Source organism: Eriocheir sinensis, chromosome 55, assembly GCF_024679095.1.
Source record: "Eriocheir sinensis breed Jianghai 21 chromosome 55, ASM2467909v1, whole genome shotgun sequence".
In the NCBI taxonomy this organism is placed as follows: domain Eukaryota; kingdom Metazoa; phylum Arthropoda; class Malacostraca; order Decapoda; family Varunidae; genus Eriocheir; species Eriocheir sinensis.
The window spans coordinates 1,318,641-1,332,952 of record NC_066563.1 but is presented as its reverse complement, the minus strand read 5'-3'; the positions used below and the strand labels follow the sequence as shown (position 1 = coordinate 1,332,952).

General features: G+C 42.6%; 1 long non-coding RNA gene across 1 annotated transcript in view; it reads left to right on the top strand.

Moving 5' to 3' along the window:
- The first annotated feature begins 12,942 nt into the window (after positions 1-12,942).
- LOC126983843 (uncharacterized) overlaps positions 12,943-14,312 on the top strand; it is a 34,045-nt gene continuing 32,675 nt past the window's right edge. Inside the window, exon 1 of the long non-coding RNA XR_007736264.1 lies at positions 12,943-13,001. This is a non-coding gene — a long non-coding RNA (uncharacterized LOC126983843). The remainder of the gene's footprint in view (positions 13,002-14,312) is intronic.

Sequence of the window (14,312 nt, the reverse complement as noted above, 5' to 3'; positions counted from 1 at the left end):
TCCACATTATGAGGGTCAGAAAAGGAACATAATCGCTTTCTTATGAGTTTCTTTTTAACGTTCATGGTACAGAGGTTTTATCATGTTACCGCCATGGTCTGAAGGCCACCTATATATGAGAATACCAAGAACCTCTACGAAAGTCTTGTTAAATGCCTGTGCTTGAGCGTCGAAATGCTGAAGAATCTGGCCCTTAATGATGGGAAACGTTGTGGCACTGATGGGAAACGTTGTGGCACTGATGGAAAACGTTGTGGCACTGATGGGAAACGTTGTGGCACTGATGGAAAACGTTGTGGCACTGATGGAAAACGTTGTGGTACTGATGGAAAACGTTGTGGCACTGATGGAAAACGTTGTGGCACTGATGGAAAACGTTGTGGCACTGATGGGAAACGTTGTGGCACTGATGGAAAACGTTGTGGCACTGATGGAAAACGTTGTGGCACTGATGGGAAACGTTGTGGCACTGATGGGAAACGTTGTGGCACTGATGGGAAACGTTGTGGCACTGATGGGAAACGTTGTGGCACTGATGGGAAACGTTGTGGCACTGATGGGAAACGTTGTGGCACTGAGGGTTAAGCTGGTATTCTCAGACCCTTCCGTCTCATATACACTATTTCCGAAGGCCTAAAGAGATCAATCGGGTTTTATTGAGTGTTCTTTTAGGTTCATGGTACAAAAAAGGGGTCAAACTACCACCTTGTTGAGTGTTCTTTTAGGTCCATGGTACAAAAAAGGGGTCAAACTACCACCTTATTGAGTGTTCTTTTAGGTTCATGGTACATTAAAGGGGTCAAACTACCTTTTATTGAGTGTTCTTTTAGGTTCATGGTACATTAAAGGGGTCAAACTACCTTTTATTGAGTGTTCTTTTAGGTTCATGGTACATTAAAGGGGTCAAACTACCTTTTATTGAGTGTTCTTTTAGGTTCATGGTACATTAAAGGGGTCAAACTACCTTTTATTGAGTGTTCTTTTAGGTTCATGGTACATAAGAGGGGTCAAACTACCACCTTGTTGAGTGCTCTTTAAGGTTCATGGTACATAAGAGGGGTCAGATTACCACCAGGGTCGTAAAGGCCTTGAAAATATCCAGATCTCCAACGAAAGCCTTGTTAAATCCATGTGCGTGGGCGTCGAAATGTTTACGTATGGCCCTTACTCTCGAGGGGCGCTGCAGCCTGTTTTGTGTGTGCCGGGGCCTCCTCAGACCCTCGCCCGTCTGACGGTTCCCAGGTCAAGCAGCGTTCTGGGAATACATTGATTACAGGCGCTGCAGAACAAACAAACACTCTATTCCATACCATTGACAATCTATGAAAGAAATGTTGCAATGTTTCATTCCGTCAAGAGCTTCAAAAGCAATGAATTTCGCTAGTTTCCTTTCGGTGCGTCCATTTTTCACGCCCATGTGTTTGGCGGACGTTTCTGGAAAATCCGCGCGAAAATAGTTATTGAATTGAATATGGTCGGCTGTGCTGTGTTCTTCATGCATAGAGCAGATCCCTCGTCACCCTCCCGCGCCTCTAACTCACACATGAAGAACATATCGATCGAGAGCTCCACATGCACGCACCAGTTGGCAGGCCTGCAAGCCACGCCACGGTTGGCAGCACTGTATCCATGCAGACTATTAGGTAAGCGTTCGCTATTTCGCCTTAACGATTGCTTATTCGACGGACCATCGCCATTAAGCCAACAGAATCACACCCTAAGATTGCGTTTGTGTGGAGGACATAATCGGTCTGTTAATTACCTTACCTGGCTGATTACCTGTGCTGGGAAGGTGGGATTATCGGGGCAGGGATGCGTGGCGATGCCGAAGGAAGGTAATGTGGAGGAAATATATGAACATTCCTTATCGTCTAGTGGGTTTTCTTGCTATTGTTTTTTTTTGTTTTTTTTCCCTTGAGCCACTTCCCTTGCTTGAAAAAAAAAATACTACTATAAAGCCAAACAACCTCATTCATTACGAAAGGTTAGTCTGAAAAGCAGGACCTGATCGATGATGGCGATGCAGCAAATAGAAAAAAAAAGAAAAAAGAAAACACAAACAATCGCAGCTGAATTAAACTTTTCACACAACGCCGAAGAAAAAAGTAAAGTGAAATGCATTGAGATTTCGATTAGTCGTGAAAAGAAGCTTATAAAACCCCCCTCCTTTGTTATTCTCGTAAAAGAAAGAGAGGAATGAAAGGTTACGTCACCACAAGCTATAATACAGGTAAAAGAAGAGCAAATTGGGCAGCGGTTCGTTCCTCAATAAATAACCGACTGTGTCAAACTCTAAGGCGAACTTCAAACGCTGCGGACAGTTGCCTCAAATTATAAAAGTAGTTGATGGCTGACTTTTCACGGCGCGGTAAATATTGCAAAAAGTTCACGCGTCCATAATTCACGGGCAGAGCTTTTTGCTGGCCGGCGCGGCGCGTGATTACTGTTACTCCGTGTGTGTGTGTGTGTGTGTGTGTGTGTGTGTGTGTGAGAGATTCAGTGAGCGGAGTGTTGATAATGAATGACGACGACGATGATGCTCCTCCTTCCTCCACCTCGTCCTCCTCTTCCTCTCCGTCCTCGTCCTCGTCCTCCTCCATTTCCTCGTCCTCGTCCTCCTCCATCTCCTGCCATTACTACTACCACTTTTTTTTTTTTACAGCAGACAGCAGCTCAAAGGCAGAAAATAGATAACAAGATAGATAAAAACGACATCAACAACAAGAGCAACATCTACTACTACTACTACTACTACTTCTACTACTACTACTACTACTACTACTGCAAATCATAAGAAGAAAAAGAAGAAGACGTCAACGAAGAAGAAGATGAAGAAAAAGAAGAAGGAAAGGAATAACCAGATCAAGAACAAAAAGAAGAATGATAATAATTACATCTTACTGAAAGCCTCATCTCTAATGCAATACTCTTTCTTAACACCCACCTTCTCAACCCGTCAGGAGTCATGGGGTTGATGATCGGCGCGTCTCGTCCTTCAGAACACAACTCATCGGCCACATCCCCGCCAGTGACTAAGGTTGCGATGAGCCTTTACGTCCGTCCATCCTTGTAATTACATCGGCGCCCTAATGAGAACATGTTTCCTCCTCTGAGCGACTGTCACCTTCCGTCGCTTTGAAGTCTGGGTTTGTATATAGCTCACTCGTGTATTGGGGCTCCACTGATGTGATTTCTCGGAGGCAAACTATAAACTCTAATAATATGACGTGTATCTCGATCTCTGTCTGGGTTATAAATGCGCCCGACGTCTGGTAGCGTTTAACACTCATATTAGTTGGTTATTACATGTATGAGTGATTGGATTCGGCCAGTGACGTTGATTTCTCGAGGGGAAACTAGCACTAATAATAATATATGGTGGTTCTCCATGTCTGTCTCGGGTATAAATGAGCATGTCACTCTGATTAGTTGATTATTAGAGACATGAATGATTGGAACTCGGTAATGGCAGGTTATTTCTCAAAGGCAAACTAACCCTAATCTATGGTGGTTCTCTGTCTCTGTTACGAATGAGCGACGTCTGTTAGCGCGTATGACCCCTCTTAGTTGATTATTAAGGGACAGGAGTGATTGGGACTCTCGAGGAAGGTAATTTGAAGGTATTATCTGTGAATGTACAATGATTGCTCTGAACCCTGCTCGTGTACTCTGCTTATGATTGTGTTTACTCATCTCGTGTCAATAATATGCGAGAACCTTATCTAATCGCGTGTGGGGATGGGGGAATACATGTTAGCAAGGTATGTCTGTAGTTTCTGAGTGTGTGTGTTCTGCTTCCTGCGTATGTGTTGTGTGCTGCGTGCAAGTAATTGTGTTTCGTGACGTCTATTACGTTGCTTAGGATTCTGTTCTTAAGTCCGTGTTGGCGTGCTTGTCTGCGTGATTCCGGCATTTTCGTGTTTAATTCTTTTCTTGATGTACGATGTAATGCGAGGAGTCTGAGTGTAATTGTGTGCAGTTACCCTCGTCGCCTTGGTATTGAGCTGCTCGAGGCTACATTCTAGTTATCTTTAGAGCCTCAAAAACTCCAGTCTCTTTTACTGACTGTCTAGTAAATCTTAATATCCTCGGCAGTATTGCTTCCCTTCTTATCTTTATTCGCTATTTTCATCGTAATTGTCGTTTTGAACATGTTAACTGCAGGCTTCCTCTCCTCCCGCGGCCTCACTGCACACGGCTTTCACTTTATTCTAATTCCTATACTGTCCAACCTCCTAATGCAAGAGTTAACCGCATCTTCTTTCTGACCAAAATTCATACTCTTGGAACCTTTTTTTTGGTATAAGCAGTGTGTTGTGGGCTTGTTTTCTTTATTATTCAGTTTTGCTCACCGCCCGCCTTCTACGCCGTTAAAATATGTTCGTTGTACAGGTGTAGGTGTGTTAAGCGTGCCCCACTGTCTGCCCGTTTCTGGTGCACTTGGAAGCCACTATTGAGGAACCCCGGCGCTGTGTTGGCTTTGTTGGTGATGTGGTCTTTGTGTGTGTGTGTGTGTGTGTGTGTGTGTGTGTGTGTGTGTGTGTTGAAGCTGTTACTGTGTGATAAGTGTACACCGGGGTATCTGTGTGACTGCGGAAGAGAGATGGTGGTTGCGTGTGATGTGTGAGGACGGAATTGGAAGTCGAGATCAGGAGGAGCGGAGGAATTTGCATTTATCGGCTCGCAGTGCCATCCGCCGGCGATTTACTGCTGATCCGGGCCAGGGCGTCAAAGGGAGCTGGTGGGGGAGTCTACAGTGCATCTTTAGTCTCTACTCGCCCATATTTGAGGCTATTGTTAGCAGAGTCTAGTGGCAAAGTTAGGCTAGCACCTCACAATTGGTCACTCTTCTCTACTTTCTTTTTTATGAGCAGTTCTTAGCGGGATTTTTTTTTTTTTTTTTTTTTTATCCCTTGAGCTGCTTCCTCTATTGTAAAAAAAACGGATATGGAAAAAACAATTTATATGGAGCATTACGAACAGTAGGTCTAGATAGTATTTTTTCCATCACAGCCACACAACCTGCTTTTCTGCATCCTCCATTCTAGTATAAAGTTTCCCTAAAGCCATGTATTTGAAACTTGACTATTTCGTCCTTTACCCCCTGACCTTGGAAACACTATGGGAGTGAGGATAGATATTCATTTTCCATCTCATCCACACATCCACTCTGCTTCTCATCCGCTGCCTCCATTCTGCTGTAGCCTCCCTAAACCCGTGCATTACAACCTTGATGATTTTGGACTTTATCACCTGACCTCATAAACACCAGGTGAAGGACGCCAGCTCGTGTTCATTGTTTTTCTCTTCCGCATAAACCCCTTTCATCTATCCTGCTCTCGTCTTAAGCAACGCTGAGATATACACCGCCGATGACAGAGATTTCCAAGCTTCACCCTCCTCCTCTTCCTGCTCCTCCTTCTCTTCTTTTCTCTTTCCTTCTCTGTGTTTCTTAGTATGCCGGGTTAACCAGTCTTACCCTTCACATTCTTCTTTATTTTCTTTCTTTATGTAGCCCAAGAGTTATTTTTTATATCTTTCGCTGAACTGTTGTGGATTATAACTTTTCATTCATAAAAACTTAACAAAGAAATGTCGGCCTGATTTTTAGCTTCATACACATAGCGCGACTTGGATTTATTTTTTTAGGTAACTTTAACCCCTCAAGAAGGCATCTGTGTATTTTTTGTTCTACTCTGTGTCCTCCTCCTCCTCCTCTTCCTCTTAGTCCTTCTCCTCCTCTTTCTGGGAATCTTACTCTTGTTTTTCCCTTCCTCTCATTGCTTCTTCTCGTCGAACTCTCATTTTCTTTCCTTCCGCCTTTCATTCATGACTTTTTCAGCGTCCCGTTTTCCTTTCCCTTACTCCTGCTCCGTTATTTCCGTCTTTGCTCTTTGAATTTAACTTTCCTTTCCTGGATGAGACTTTGGGTGCCTGTTTTTACTCTCTCTCTCTCTCTCTCTCTCTCTCTCTCTCTCTCTCTCTCTCTCTCTCTCCGGGTTAGAAGCAGACTATCAAGGATCATCAATCGCATCTCCACAGAATGCTGCCTCGAGGGTTGACAGCTGTTCACTCTCACCCCGCTCTCTCTCTCTCTCTCTCTCTCTCTCTCTCTCTCTCTCTCTCTCTCTCTCTCTCTCTCTCTCTCTCTCTCTCTCTCTCTCTCTCTCTCTCTCTCTCTCTCCCACGCAACCTCTCTCCCTCCTCCCCTCCACACATACAGACACACACACGCACACAGTTTTCATAATCTCCTTTAGTGGGTAATTGCTTCATTAAGTGTGCGTTTATGTGTTTCGGTGGCTTTGTAAAAATTAAGTGCTCACAAAACCACTGGCGGCTCCTCCTTCTCCTCCTCCTCCTCCCCTTCGTCCTCCTCCTTCATCCTCTTCTTTTCTCTCCTGTTGTGTTTCTTACTATCCTGTTTTTTTTTTTTTTTTTTTTTTCATATTCATCTAGCTCTCTTAGTATATATATTTTTTATTTTCAAGTTTAGTGTCTCCTGCTTTGTGTCTTTTATCCTCCTCCTCCTCCATTGTCTCCTCTTCTCTCTCCTCATCTTCCTCTTCTTTCTCCTCTTCTTGTGCTCCTTACAATCGCGGTTTAACTTTCGTATCCTTCTCACTCTCATTTTTGTTCTATGTCTTCCTGATTCTCAAGTATAGTTTCTCCTGGTTTTTGTCCTTCATTCTGCTCCTTTTTATCTTCTCTATTCCATTCCTTTTTCGTTTTTATTTCCGCTTCTAATTCCCTCTCATCACCTTCTCCTTTCTCACCCACCTCCTCTTATTCCGTCATCTTCCTCTCTTCATACCTCAGTTTCTGCATCCTCATTTTCCTCTTCACCATCATTATCATCATCATTTCTCTCCCGCATCCACTTCTTTTTCTTCCCTTTTTCCCTTTCTTTATCCACCTCCTCTTATTCCTCCATCGTATTCCCCTGTTAATTCCACTGTAATTTTCATCCTTCTCATCCTTGTTTTTATATTTATGTTTTCATTTGCATTGTTTCCTTTTCTTTTTTATTTCCGCTTCTACTTCTCTCTAACCACCTTCTCTTTCTTCCTTATTCCTTCATCTTCCTGTCTTCATACCTTAGTTTCTGCATCCTCCTTCTCCTCTTCATCATCATCATCATCATCATCATCATCATTCTTACCCTCATCTCTAACCCGCGCATGCAGCCTCAAAGAGTATCATGTATTAATGCAGAATAATGGAAAGGAGGAAGATACAGCGAGAGTTTGGGAAAGCAGATACAAGGCTCCTCAATCCTTCCTGCCCACACGCGTCACTCAGGCAAGGAGGAGGAGGAGTAGGAAGAGGAGGAGAGAGAAGACGGCTCAAGGGACTCGTTCTTGGATGTAGCAGGATTTCAAAGTGAACTTATGTCTTGTAAAAGGAAACGAATATTGACTATGTCTCGAGACTCAACAGACAGACAGACGGACAGAAAGGAGGCAGGCGGGTAAAACGAAGAGAGAGAGAGAGAGAGAGAGAGAGAGAGAGAGAGAGAGACGTAACCCTTTGTTCAATCACTGTATTTGTGTTTATCTCGGAGCGCATTTTCGGCCTCTTCTTCTTCTTCTTCTTCTTCTTCTTGCTTACGTTTCATGTCTAGACGAGTGGATTCTGCTTATTTTCTTTTATGTTATTCATTCTTTTTTTTATACATTTTCCTTTCATTTTCCCTCATTTAATTTCCCTTGTTCATTTCTTTTTTATTCACTTCCTTCTGTCCCTTGTTCATCCTCCTCCTCTCTTCTTCCTCTCTTTCGTTCTGTTTTAGTTTTTTTTCTTTTTTAAATTTCTTGTCGTTTTTCTTTCCGGTTTCTTTCTCTATTTCTTTATTTACATTTTCTTTTTTTCATTTTCTTTTTACTTTATTTTTCTCTCTCTCTCTCTCTCTCTCTCTCTCTCTCTCTCTCTCTCTCTCTCTCTCTCTCTCTCTCTCTCTCTCTCTCTCTCTCTCTCTCTCTCTCTCTCTCTCTCTCTCTCTCTTGTTTATTCCTCACACTGCATATATTTTATCATATTCACTTGTCGCTTACTCATTTTCCTTTACGCACATTCCGTATTTATTTTCTCTTATTCATTTTCCCGCGTTTACTTTCCCCTTATTAATTTTCCTTTTTTCTCTGTTCTGTCTTTTGTTCTGTCCTCCTTTCTCTACTTTCTTATATCGATGCAAGTTTTCTCTCTCTTCTCTTTTTTCTATTCTTTTCTTTCTTTCTTTCTTTCTCTCTCGGTTCATCACTTTCATCATACTTGTCATCGTAAGTTTTGTTTCTTCCCGTCCTCCGTTGTGCTCCTCTTCCTCGTCTTTTGTTTAAGTAGTTAGGGAGTTGTTTTGCTTCCTCGCCGCCCCTGAAGTTCTTTTTAATTAATGCTCCCACGAACACTGTAACACTTTCTATTTACGTCGGCTCGATATTTCATTCTAAGGAGGCGAGAAGACAACCCAGGAAGTCTCTGAACCTAATTAATTGGCGTGTTTGTTTTCTTTGTTTATATCCGTTTTTCTTCTGCTGTTTTCTTGTCTCTCCTCTGTCACCTTTTTCTTTTTCCTATTCCCCCTCTTCCTCCTCCTCCTCTTCCACTTCGTTTTTCCTCCTCTTCCTCCTTGTTCTTCTCTTACTCCTCCTTCTTCTCCACATTCTCCTCCGCCTCGTTCTCTTTCTCCCCTATCTCCTTCTCTTTGGTTTTCGTCGTTGTTTTCCTACTCCTCCTCCTCCTCCTCCTCCGTTTACTTCAAAAGAAGAAATTCAATGTATTTTCATCTTCGTCTTTCTGGCTTTCCCGCCAAATCAACGTCCGGCAATCAAACGAGCAGTTGTTCGTCTTGTTTACGAGAGAGAGAGAGAGAGAGAGAGAGAGAGAGAGAGAGAGAGAGAGAGAGAGAGAGAGAGAGAGAGAGAGAGAGAGAGTGCCAAAAAAACAGAGTGAAAGAATAAAAAAAAAAAATAGACAAATAAAATGAGAAAGAGAAAAAGTGAGAAATAAAGAAAGGAGGAGAGAAAGAAAGAAAAAAAACTGAAAAGAAAAGAAAAATGAAAATAAGAAAGGAGAGAGAGGGAGAAAGGGAGAGAAAGAGAAAGAGAACATGCAAGCGCCCAGCCACAGTATCCTCTTAACTCATTCATGGTCTCAATTATTTACGGCAAGACAAACAGCACTTCCGGTTATGCTTGGGCCAGCGCCACGTTCCCGCGCCTCACGTGTGGTTGGTTTGGCACCGCTCGGGCGTGTCACTGAGCCAAGCCGCCGACACCTGCCCCGCGCTCCTGTCCCACCGCCGCCGCACCTGTACAGCCCATTCAATCACCTCTACTTTGGATTGGCATTAGATATCTGTTGTTTTATTTTGGTGTTCATCTGTTTGGTCTTTATTCTTTCTCCAAGTCCTTTTCTCGCCTTTTCCTCTTCCGTCTCCTCCTGTTTCTTGTTTTTTTTTAATGTTTTTCTATCTTCGTTTCTCTTCCTCCTCCTCCTCCTATTTCTCACTCACCTCTACTGTGGATTGGCATTCCGTGTGTCTTGTTTTCAGTGTTATTCTCTTCATTTGTCCCTATTCTATGTCCTCCTATTCCTCTTGCACATCCTCACTCGCCTCTACTTTAGTTTGGCATGCCGTGTGTTTTCCTTTAGTTTTACTCCTCTTCTTCTTCTTTGTTTCTCTTCTCTTCTCCTGCTACTTTTTTTTCCCCTTCTCCTCCTCCGCCTCCTCCTATACGTTTCTGGTTTTTTATTTTTTTATTATTTCTCTTTGTCTTTCCTCTTTCACCTCTATTCCTTTTTTCCCCTCTTCTTCTCCTCCTTTGTCTCCTCCTCGTTTATTGTTTTTTTTATGTTATTCTTGTTTGTCTGTCTTCTTTCTCCATATCCAATTTTTTTTCCCCTTCTTCTTCTGTCCGTCCCTTTTATCCTTATCCTATTCCTTTTTCCCTCTTCTCCTTCGCTTCCTCCGCCATATTTATTGATTTTATGTTATTCTTCGTCTCTGTCTTTTCTTTCTCCTCCTCAGATTTCTTTTTCCCCTACTCCTTCGCCCTTTTGTCTCTTCTCTTTCTCCCTTTTCTTTTATTCGGTCTTTTCCTCCTACTCCTTCTCCTGAGCCTTTATTGTTTTCGATGTTATTCTTTTTTTTGCGTGTCTTCTTTCTCCTTCTCCGATTCCTTTTTCTCCCCCCTTCTCCTTCTTTCCTTCCTCCTCCTTCTCTGCCTTCTCCTATTACTTCATACAAAAGAACTTCAATTTATTCGCTGCGTCAGAAAACAAGGTTGATTAATTTATTTATTTTTTTTTTTTGTTCCCGTTGTCTGACTTTTCTTGTATGATTTATTTTTATTGTCTGGTACGTGTAAGAAAACGTTTGAAATGATTTGTCCTGTGAACGTGAAAAGAAAGAATCGACGAACGTGAGGATAAATTTTTTCTCAAGTTTTGGCACACATGTGAACTCTTCTTCCTCCTCCTCCTCGTCCGCTTCCTCCTCCCCTTTTTCCTCTTCCTATGATTTCTCTTTATTATAATTCACCTTAGTTTCTTCTCTCTTTTTCTTCTCTTCTTATACTTCTCCCCTATTAATTATTTTACCCTTCTTGTCCTTGCATTTTCCTTTCTCTTTATTCTTTCTTTTGTCTTTACTTTTCTTTTCCTTCCTTTCTTTTTATTTGAATCATCCCTTTTTCTTCCCCTCCTCCCGTGTGCTTGTATCCGGTAATTTTTTTCTTCCTTCTTCTTGTCCTTCCTTTTTCCTTTGTCATTTTTATCCGTTTTACCTTCTCCTGTCTTTCTCACATCTTTATTTTATCATTTCCATCTTCCCTCCCTTTTGAATTATCTTTTCTTCACCTCTTTTCAATTTTTCTCTCTTCCTTTTTCTCTCTTTCCCTTCACGTTTACCTTTATTTTCCCTTCTACCTTCTATCTTCCTTACATTTTCCTTCTTTTATCTCCCTTCTTCTTTTTCTCCTGTTTCTCATCCTCTTCGTACCTCACCCATTTCACTCCTCCTTCTCTCTCCTCTATGCATTTGTTCCCTGCCATCTCCCTCAACTCATCCCTCCCTTCTGCTGCTCCTTCCTCCACTCCTTCCCTCCTTCATGTCTCGCTCCTCGTCCTCGTCCGCTCGCTCCTCTTCCTCTCTTTCCGCATCAAGCGTCCACTGTGGTCCTCCGAGTCCGTTTGGTACAGCGAAGAGCACAGGGAGTGGGGTGGGCAGGGGGAAACAGGGAGTGGGGTGGACAATATTGAGAAGAGGGCTGCTGGGGGGGATGGTGAGGAGGAGGGGGAGTGGGCAGTGCATGTGGAGAGAAGATAGGGAGAGGAATGGGGAGGAAGTGAGGGAGAGGGACATGGAAGGGAAAATGTTCGGACAGAGATAGTTTTGTGGGGAGAAAACGGATATGAAAGAAAAAGGTGGATGGGGGAAAAATAGAGGTGAGAAAAAGGTTATAAATGAAAAAAAAAGAAGTAAGGGAAATGTTGAGTAAAGGAGAGGTAAGAAAAGGGAGAACGAGGATAAATAAGGTGAGAAAAGGGAAATGGGAGTAAAGGTGAAAGGAAATAAAAAGAGAAAGCTAAAAAAAAAGTGAAAATTAAAATAAAATGAAAATGTTGAGTTAAGGAGGAAAAAGAAAAGGAAGAATAAGGATAAATGGTGTTATAATGCACGAGAGAGAGAGAGAGAGAGAGAGAGAGAGAGAGAAAAAACCTGCAGGGACAAAACTACCTTGTCCTCTCGGTAACTTAATTTCTCTCACCTCTCCCCTTTCCTTTTCCTCCTTCCTCTCCGGTACTCTCTTTTCTGCCTCCTCCTCCTCCTCCTCCTCCCCCCCTTACGTGGCCACTCCAAAGAAGTCAGTGGTCGAGGGGGACAAAATTAGATTACGTGAAAAAAAAGGAAAAACAAACAATTTTTGGAGAATAAAAAACAACCCAATGTTTGGATACGTGAGTTCTTTTAATGCTCCGAATGCTGCGTTTGTTTATTGTGTAAAGTTATTAAATTGTTTATTGCATTGTTCCATCGTTTTGTGTAATTAATTTATTTCATTCGGTTTATAACTCGCGCCGGTTTGACCATTGGAAAGTCTTTTTAAACTTATATATACGTTTATGTGTGGCGGCTGCAGGGCTGAATTTTCATAGTTCGTTAATTTTAGCGTTGTTTCACTATTTTCATATTGTATTGTAGTTCATCGGTGCATCCCTCTCACGCTAGCACCCTATTTATCTGCTTTATGTAGTGGTGGGTTTGTGTGTGTTTACCTGCCTCAAAAACGTTATCACCTGGCCAGAGTTTATTTCACCTTTATGCTCCAGTCGTCCACTCACTCCACCGCACAACATGCACCCGCCCACTCGTCCACCCACCCATCCCATCACTCAACACCCTAATTCTATCACTATCACGCGCTCCGTCTTCTTACGCCGCGGTTACACTAGTCACTGCTACCCCTGGGCTGGGCTACGGTAAATTTGAATGGACGCGCTGGCTCGTTGTTCTCCCAGTGGTATGGCTGGGTGCACCGTTCAAAGTTGCCAGATTGTCTTACTCAGCTTCTTATATTTCCCGACTTCCGACCCAAAAACTGCCTCGTGGACCCCAATAAGGATATTCACTTAAAATTATCGTTCAAATAGTTAATTCCTGATGTTTCTTGGCAATAGTTAGGCGTGAGAAACCGGTAAATACTATGGTCTGAGTACGACAATCTGGCATCGGTGGGGCGCAGCAGAGGTATTGAGATACTATAGTATTTAAACATTCAGCTAAAACCAAATTATCCTATATAATAAAAATATATACATATTATATTATTATACCATGGAATTATTAGTTTTTCTGTATAATTAATGATCACTAACGGCACACAGATTAATAAAACACAGCGCCTTGACACTCGCTTGACTCGTTTGTTTACATTTGGACTTGGCGGCTGGACGGGCAGGCGCCTTCTGTGTGACCACTCCCCATGCAAACCAGGCCTAAGGTTGGTTTCCTGCCCAGGCAAAATCGTCCAGCACAGGGTAACAGTGACTAGTGTAACCGTAGCTTATTAGCCAACCAACTGCACACACACACACACACACACACACACACCATGCTACATCCCCCTCCCCTTCTCTCTCTCTCTCTTGCAAAAGCACCACCCAGGCAGAGATAGCGAACTACCCAATTACTATCCACTCCCTTCTATTTTTCTACAAAGTTGCACCACCCAGTAAAGCCTCACTCACTCACTCACTCATTCACTCACTCACTCACAAACTCACTTACAAACTCACTCACGAAGCCACACCGTCCATCCACACTAACTTGTCGAAGCAACCAGCCATGGCCACACTAAAGACTGAAGTCCATCTCCCACGTACTAATTCACGGTCTTGCCTGTTACACACACACACACACACACACACATTCCCTTTCTCCCCCTCACACCCTTCCTCGCCTGTTTCCGTTTTCGCGGCGTAAGAAAAGAAAATAAAGCTCCTTTCTGGTCGGTCCGCCCGCCCCGTTTTTCCCGCCACGCCACTCTTCGCCCCAAAGGTTTAAAAAAAAATGTGGCGTGACTGGAATCAAGCAGTCATGAAAATAACAATATGGCGTGTTCACATTGAGAAACGTATTGTGTAAAGTCTTTGTGATTTTATTTACTGTTAAATTCCTTACAAAGTGAAAAGAGTTGAGGCTTTGTCTGTTTGGTTCTTGTAAGTACTTTGCTAAATAAATAAAAAGTTAAAATAAACAAGTAAATCATTTAAATTCTCAGTAATTTGTGATTCTTTTGGTGATCTGACTAAAATAATCATCACTTCGTTAACATGTCTCCTCGGATAACAAGGTTGATGATTTATTAAACGCTGGGGATGTTAAATAGCATAAACATTACATCGCTTGTATGTTTGCTTTAGTGCTTACGTGTTTGTGAAGGGGAGGGTTGGTTAGCTTTATGTGTGTGTGTGTGTGTGTGTGTGTGTTTTTGTGGTGAGGATGAGTAAGAAAAGAAATAAACAATAGATACATTTTGAGTAAGCGACAAATAGACAAATCAGACAGACCAGCGACAGGAGACCCAGGAGGAGACAGGTAGAGCCCCGATGTTTTAGAAAGAAATTATATAAAAACGAGGAGACCTGACACAATTTCCTCAGAATAAAAGTTTGCACACACACACACACACACACACACACACACACACACACACACACACACACACACACGAACCTTAATCTGTCTGTTTGTTCTGGTCTGTTTCTCTGTGGCCTTCATTCTCTCTCTCTCTCTCTCTCTCTCTCTCTCT